Source organism: Capra hircus, chromosome 8 (assembly GCF_001704415.2).
Source record: "Capra hircus breed San Clemente chromosome 8, ASM170441v1, whole genome shotgun sequence".
Taxonomy (NCBI): domain Eukaryota; kingdom Metazoa; phylum Chordata; class Mammalia; order Artiodactyla; family Bovidae; genus Capra; species Capra hircus.
The window spans coordinates 14138142-14145908 of NC_030815.1; the positions used below are offsets into that span (position 1 = coordinate 14138142).

Consider the following 7767-nt stretch of genomic DNA (forward strand, 5'->3'; position numbering starts at 1 on the left):
ATAAAAATAAATTTAAAGAACAATGCAAATGTTATTACATTTTAAAACTCATATTGATATCACCAAACAGCCCATAAATTGAGTGTCTATAAATAAAAGTCAGAGACATGGCCCATATTTCTCAGAATCAGGAGAATACCATCCTAGAATAGATAACTTGCTTTTACTTATCTTTTGTTATTTTTGCCTTTTTTGGGAAACAAGGTCAATTAAACTTTACTTGATCCATCTCTCCTAGCAACGTGCTGTGTGTGTATGAGTCCTTAGTTGCATCCAATTCTTTGGGACCCCATGGACTGGGATGGGGGTCATAGCCCATGGGACTTCTCTGTCCATGTGATTTCTCAGGCAGGAATACTGGAGTGGGTTGCCATTTCCTTCTCCAGGGGATCTTCCTGACCCAGGGATCGAACCGACATCCTTGCATCTCCTGCAGAAGCAGGCAGATTCTTTACCAACGAGCCACCTGGGAAACCCAGCCATGAATTAGTTTATGACAAAGCCATCTTACTGAGCTTTTAATCTAAAGAGTTCTGTTGGATTGTGGAAAACCCAAAATCTTTCTTGGAATACAGATTAAGAGAGAAGTGAAAAATCTGTGAAAAGATAAAAAGTAACTGTTGAAATAGTGCTATATATTTGTAACTATAAATAATCCTTGTAGGAATATTATAAATTTTAAGGTAAGAACTAATTTTATTTTTTTTATGAGAAGCTTTACTAAAGTTAAGATATTTTTGAAATGTTACCATCTTACATAGATTTTAAGGCCAAACAATTGACCCTGAACAAGTATTATAAAAATTTTAATGTTATTAAATTCTTTTCAATTTCCTGTTATAAAATGATCATTACAATAGTAACTACTTCAAAAGATTTTTGTGATGATTAAACATGATGCTATGAATAAATCACTAGGAAAACTGCCAGTAGAAGTAGGAGTAGTATGTTCTATGATTCTGCACTGTGTAATCATTAATGCAAAGTGAAAGTGAAGTCGCCCAGTCGTGTCCGACTCTTTGCGATCCCATGGACTAGTGGCCTACCAGGCTCCTCCCTCCATGGGATTCTCCAGGCAAGAGTACTGGAGTGGGTTGCCATTTCCTTCTCCAGGGGATCTTCCCAACCCAGGGATCGAACCCGGGTCTCCTGCATTCCAGGCAGACGCTTTAACCTCTGAGCCACCGGGGAAGCCCACATTAATCCAACCACATCAAATTAGAATATTTATATTTTAGTGTGCTTTCAGGTCTGATGGTTCCAGGCTTTTGAACGTCCTGCTCCCTTTACTGGAATGCCTTCTTCTTCTGACTCCCATTGCAAGCATTGCCTGAATAATTAGTTAATCCTTCCAAGAACCCAGAGGCCACACCTGATCCACTTAGGTAGAGCTTTATATATCTTTTAAAATCATCTAGAATTCTCATTAGTCATTATGGTGTCAACTCATTTGCTTGTGGTGTCAATGACTTGCTTGTACTCTCTTAAAAATAAAAAAATAGTCACTTACCAGTCTGCAACTACAAATAGCCACATCCTTTTAAATTCAAAGCAGTAACACTCTAGAAATTGCAGGAGACAATATAATTAACATTAAGGACAAAACTTTTGAGATAATGTAAGGAAAACCATGATAAACTCACAACTTTGAATTTCAGAAGTATGTTGCCATTTACCCTAATTTATTATTGATATTGATATAAAATGTGGGATGTGGTCTTCACTAATAATGAGAGGGAAAGAGAGATAAAGGAAATTTGAACAAAATTATATAAAACACAATGGGAAATTTTTTTTAAAAAGCAAAATATTATAAACCAAAACAGAAAATTAAATACATGCCCAAAGTTGAATGTTATCATAATAAAAGTCAATTGAAGAATTACCTTACATATTGGAAGAGTTAAAATTTCAACAATGATCAAAGTTAAAGTAGTCAGGTACAAAAATTATGAGGCAAGCAAAATTATTTTAAGACAATAGAATTAAACAAAGAGCAATATATGGTTTAAATAAAGCTATTTTATTTTATTTTTTTTCTCTGACAGATTAACTTTATTCTGAGGAAAGACATAGGAAAATTTCCTAGACAAAGAATCACAAAATTTAAACTTCTTGTTTAAATATCTTTAAATACATTGTCTTTAAACACATTGTCACTATACCCTAACTTTATAGTTAAAATTTTGAGAATTTTCATAGACTTGGACAGTAGCAACTTTAGCAATATTTATTTTTCTTTTTTATATACAAATTTATTTATTTTAATTGGAGGTTAATTACTTTGCAATATTGTATTGGTTTTACCATACATCAACATGAATCTGCCACAGGTATACAAGTGTTCCCCATCCTGAATCCCCCTCCCACCTCCCTCCCCATACCATCCCTCTGGGTCGTCTCAGTGCACCAGCGCCAAGCATCCAGTATCATGCATCAAACCTGGACTGGCTATTTGTTTCATATATGATATTATACATGTTTCAATGTCCTTCTCCCAAATCATCCCACCCTCGCCCTCGCCCTCTCCCACAGAGTCCAAAAGACTGTTCTATACATCTGTGTCTTTTTTGCTGTCTCACATGCAGGGTTATCATTACCATCTTTCTAAATTCCATATGTATGTGTTAGTATATAAAGCTATTTTATATTAATGAATTTGATTTATCAGTAATATGCATGACATGATTTTCAAATTTGTAGTATTATTTAGCAAGGGGAAATTTCCCTCTCTACCTCTGTTAAATTCTTGTAGATGGACTAAGAATAAATTTTGTGTATGTATTTATTTATTTTTGGCTGCACTGGATCTTTGTTGCTGCAGGCTTTTTTCTAGTTGCGGCAGGTGAAGTCTACTCTTCATTACAATGCAAGGGCTTCTCGTCACAGTGACTTTTCCTGTTGCCTGGAATAGGCTTTAGGCGCACAGACTCAATAGTTACGGTGCATAGGCTCTGTTGCTCTGTGCCATGTGCAGTCTTCCTGGACTAGGGATCAAACCCATGTCCTCAGCATTGGCAGGTGGATTCTTATCCATTATACCACCAAGGAAGTCCGCTAAGAATAAAACTGACACAAGGCAGATTATCAGGGGAAAAAGAAGCAAATTTTGTGTGCGAGGAGGTCTCATAGAAGGAGGCCCTAGGAAGCTGACGAAGTAGGCAGGTTTTATATTTTTTAGATAAAGAAACAAACTGTGAGGAATTAACAGAATGAAGAAGCTTAGATTTTGAATGCTCAATTAGCAAAGAATATAAATGGAATTTGGGCTTGGGGTAGTAAATTAAAGAATAACAAGATTTGTTCATACAGGGTTCCTACATCAGATTCCCTGTCTCTGGTGATAAGAGTGCCCTTCCAGCTCTAGATGATGGGTGTGCATCTCACAGGAGAGATTTATTTCTTACTTTCTGAGAGACAATAACAAGGGTCAGAGTGGCTCTCTCACATTGACCGTTTCTTAAGACTACTCAAGACTTAAGAATAACTCATTTCTCTCAGAATTTTATAGATAGGTTGTAAATAAGTATACATGTAAGACTATATTAATTTTACCAACATCCTTTATTATAAATGCATGCATCCACACTTATGTAATTAATAATGTAGTCTACAGAGTGCAGTGTTTTCAGCTGTCTGTGAGTATCACTCCACCAAGAGTGGTCATCCAGACTTTCACAAACTTTCAATATAATAATAAATATTATAATCCATGTACTCTACAGTGGAATAAAAGAAATGCCACAGCTGGATGCAGCATAATGTCCATACAAATTTAAATAGTGATGGTTAGAAATCAAAATTTAAAAGTTACAAAGCAACCAATCATTTCATTAAAATAAAAATCAACAAAGAAAAATGGAATGAAAGGTATAATCAGATGAGGAAAAATGCTGAAAGTGTTCAATAAAATAAATAGCTAATTTTTGGAAGCAAAAATATAAAATGTACAGTGGAAAATATCAACAAAACATAAATACAACATGTCACTTAATAGCCAAAACAAAATAAGAGGTGGCAATACCTGCAAATTGTACAGTTCATCTGTTGATATGTAGAAAAACAGAATCAACAAATATATTTTATAACTGATAATATAATTTACTAAGATAGCAAACAATAAATGCATATTGAAAAATTGTTGTTTTTAATATCAGTAATAAATAGCTAGAAAATTGAATTTAAAAGAATCTCAGCAGGGTCTGCAAGATGGCAGAACAGGTCATCTCCAGACCTTGCACCCCTACAAAAGCAATGACTTGAATTGGTGTTGAATTTTATTAAATGCTTTTTCTGCATGGTTTTATGTAACTATGTGAGCTTTATTCTTTAGCATGTCAATAGAGCAGATTACAATTTTTAAAATTTAGTATATAGAATGAACCTTGCATTCTTGGGAATTAATTCTATCTTGGTCATTGTATTTTATTTTTGTATGTATATATGCAGATTTCTATTTGATAATACTTTATTAAGAAATTTTGCATTTGTATTCATTAGAAGCATTGGCCTGTTGTTTATTTGATGTTGTTTCATTGATTTCTCTCTATTGCTTTTCTTGTTTTCAGTGTTGCTGACTTATGCTCTTATTACCTCCTTTCGTCTACTGGGTTGAGGCTATTTTGCTCTTTATTTTTTAAGTTCTTAAGGTAGGAGCTTAGATTATTGATTTAAGACTTCTCTATTCTGAGGTGTACACTTATGGTATAAATTTCCTTTGCAATATTGCTTTAGCTGTGTCACACAAATTTTGGTGTATTGCATTTTAACTGTCATTTATTTCAGTCTATTTAAAATTTTTTTCTTGATAATTCCTCTTTGATGCATGGATTGCTTAGAAGTGTGATGTATAGTTTGGAAGTGTTAGAAGTTTTTTTCTTTTTATCTTTTGTAACTAATTTCTAGTTTGATTACATCCTGGAGAAAACATGGCATGTGACTTCATTATTGTTAACTTGTTTAGATTTGTTTTCTTGTCTAAGATATGGTCTGTCTTGGTATATGCTCTGTAAACACTTGAAAAGAATGTGTGTTTTGCTGCCACTGAATGGGATGTTATAAAAATATTGATTCAGTTCCCTTGGTTGATAAGTTGGTAATGTTCATATTTTTACTGATTCTCTGTCTAGTTGCTGTATCTTTTGTGGAGTGAGAAGTATGAAGTCTCCAGATATACTTGTGGGTTAGTTTATTTCTCATTTTTCCATTTATTTGTTGGCATTTCCAAGTTGTCAGATTCCTCAGGTCCAAGTCTAGATTATATACAGTAAAAACAGAACCCAAAATACTCATTTTATTCCTGGGGAATTTTAAACCTGGGGAACCTGGGGACCCTAGTCAATTTTTCTTTACTCCATATTTTAGAGACATCTTTTATTTGTTTATATATTATTTTCATGTTTCTTAGCTATACTTGGATGGGAAAAAAATTCTCTATGCCTCCTTTCTAGAATAGGATGTCCTTCATCTCTTTATTTTTATTTTCTAGGTATAATGTACAGCAATCCCATAAAAAATATTTTCCTGTCATTTTAAAGAAGTGTTTGTCAACTTTGATCAAGTTAGAATTATATGAAAGTCATAAAACATTACCAACATCTTGATAACCTCCTTAAATATTCAGTTATATAGTTTTGAGTTTTTGCCTGGAAATTAGGATGTATAAAAACTTTCCTTATAAATCTAGGTTGCTTCCATGTTCTAGCTATTGTAAATAGTGCTGCAATGAACAATGGGATACATGTGTCTTTTTCAATTTTGGTTTCCTCAGGGTATGTACCTAGGAGTGGGATTGCTGGGTCATATGGTGATTTTATTCCTAATTTTTTAAGGAATCTCCATACCGTCTTCCATAGTGGCTGTATCATCTTACATTCCCACCAACAGTGCGAGAGCATTCCCTTTTCTCCACACCCCTCTCCAGCATTTATTGTTTGTAGACTTATTGATGATGGCCATTCTGACTGGTGTGAGATGACCATCAACAAATGAATGGATAAAGAAGTTTTGGTACATATACACAACGGAATATTACTCAGCCATAAAAAGGAACACATTTGAGTCAGTTCTGATGAGGTGGATAAACCTAGATCCTATTATGCAGGGTAAAGTGAGTCAGAAAGAGAAAGATAAATGTCATATTCTAATGGATATATACAGAATCTAGAAAAATGGTACTGAAAAATTTATTTACAGGGCAGCAGTTGAGAAACAGACATAGAGAGTAGACTTATGGACATGGGGAGAGGGAAGGAAAGGGTGCGATGTATGGAAAGAGTAACATGGAAGCTTATATTACCATATATAAAAGAGATAGACAATGGGAATTTGCTGTAAGGCTCAGGGAACTCCAACAGGGGCTCCGTATCAACCTAGAGGGGTGGGATGGAGTGGGAGATGGGAGGGAGGTTCAAAAGGGAGGAGATATACGTATACCTATGGCTGATCATGTTGAGATTTGACAGAAAGAACAAAATTCTGTAAAGCAATTATCCTTCAATAAAAAAAAATTAAAAAATTTCCTTATAAATCAAGTGGAAAGAAAAGGTGGAGGGTTACTATTTTAAGTAACTTATGGAGAACTGGAATGTAAGAATCCTGACAGGATCCAACTAACTGAATCTGTCGTCTATGAGAGTCTAGACCAATAACCTTGAATTTCCAGAGCATCGCCAATCAGCCTGAGTCACTGATAGATGGCTTCCTGTTGGTGCTGTTTTATCATTTTCCTTCCAAACTGAGAGAAAAACACTTTTATAAAAATCTCTATATAGAAACATCAGCAAAATGGTGGAATAGGAGACTACTACTAATGCTCTCTCCTCCATGGAATCACCAAATATACTTATAGATCAGTACTGTCTGAGAAAAAGTTCAGAAACTACTTGTGTGACTCCTATACATTGGGCAACTGAGAAAATACCCATATTGAAACAGATAAGAAAAGATGAGACTTACTCTGGCCATAAATCCCACCCGGCGGGAAAGTGCCAGACTATCAAGAGAGAATTTCTAATCCTCAGCATCTCCCTGGAGAAGGCAATGGCAACCCATTCCAGTACTCTTGCCTGGAAAATCTCAGGAACAGATGAGCCTGGTAGTCTGCAGTCCATGGGGTCATGAAGAGTCGGATGTGGCTGAGCGACTTCATTTTCATATTTTAACTTTCATGCGTTAGAGAAGACAATGGCAACCCACTCCAGTACTCATGCCTGGAGAATCCCAGGGATGGCAGAGCCTGGTGGGCTGCCGTCTATGGGTTCTCACAGAGTTGAACATGACTGAAGTGACTTATATGCAGAGTACATCATGAGAAATGCTGGGCTGGAAGAAGCACAAGCTGGAATCAAGATTGCTGGGAGAAATATCAATAACCTCAGATACGCAGATGGCATCACCCTTATGGCAGAAAGTGAAGAGGAACTAGAAAGCCTCTTGATGAAAGTGAAAGTGAAGAGTGAAAAAGTTGGCTTAAACCTCAACATTCAGAAAACGAAGATCATGGCATCTAGTTCCATCACTTCATGGGAAATAGATGGGGAAACAGTGGAAACAGTGTCAGACTTTATTTTTTGGGACTCCAAAATCACTGCAGATGGTGACTGCAGCCATGAAATTAAAAGACGCTTACTCCTTGGAAGGAACGTTATGACCAACCTAGATAGCATATTCAAAAGCAGAGACATTACTTTGCCAACAAAGGTCCTTCTAGTCAAGGATATGATTTTACCAGTGGTCATGTATGGATGTGAGAGTTGGGCTGTGAAG

The 7767-nt window shown here is 35.5% G+C and overlaps 1 non-coding gene across 1 annotated transcript; it reads right to left on the reverse strand.

Moving 5' to 3' along the window:
• TRNAS-GGA lies at positions 1120-1191 on the reverse strand. Its single transcript has one exon. It is a non-coding gene; the product is annotated as a tRNA-Ser (tRNA).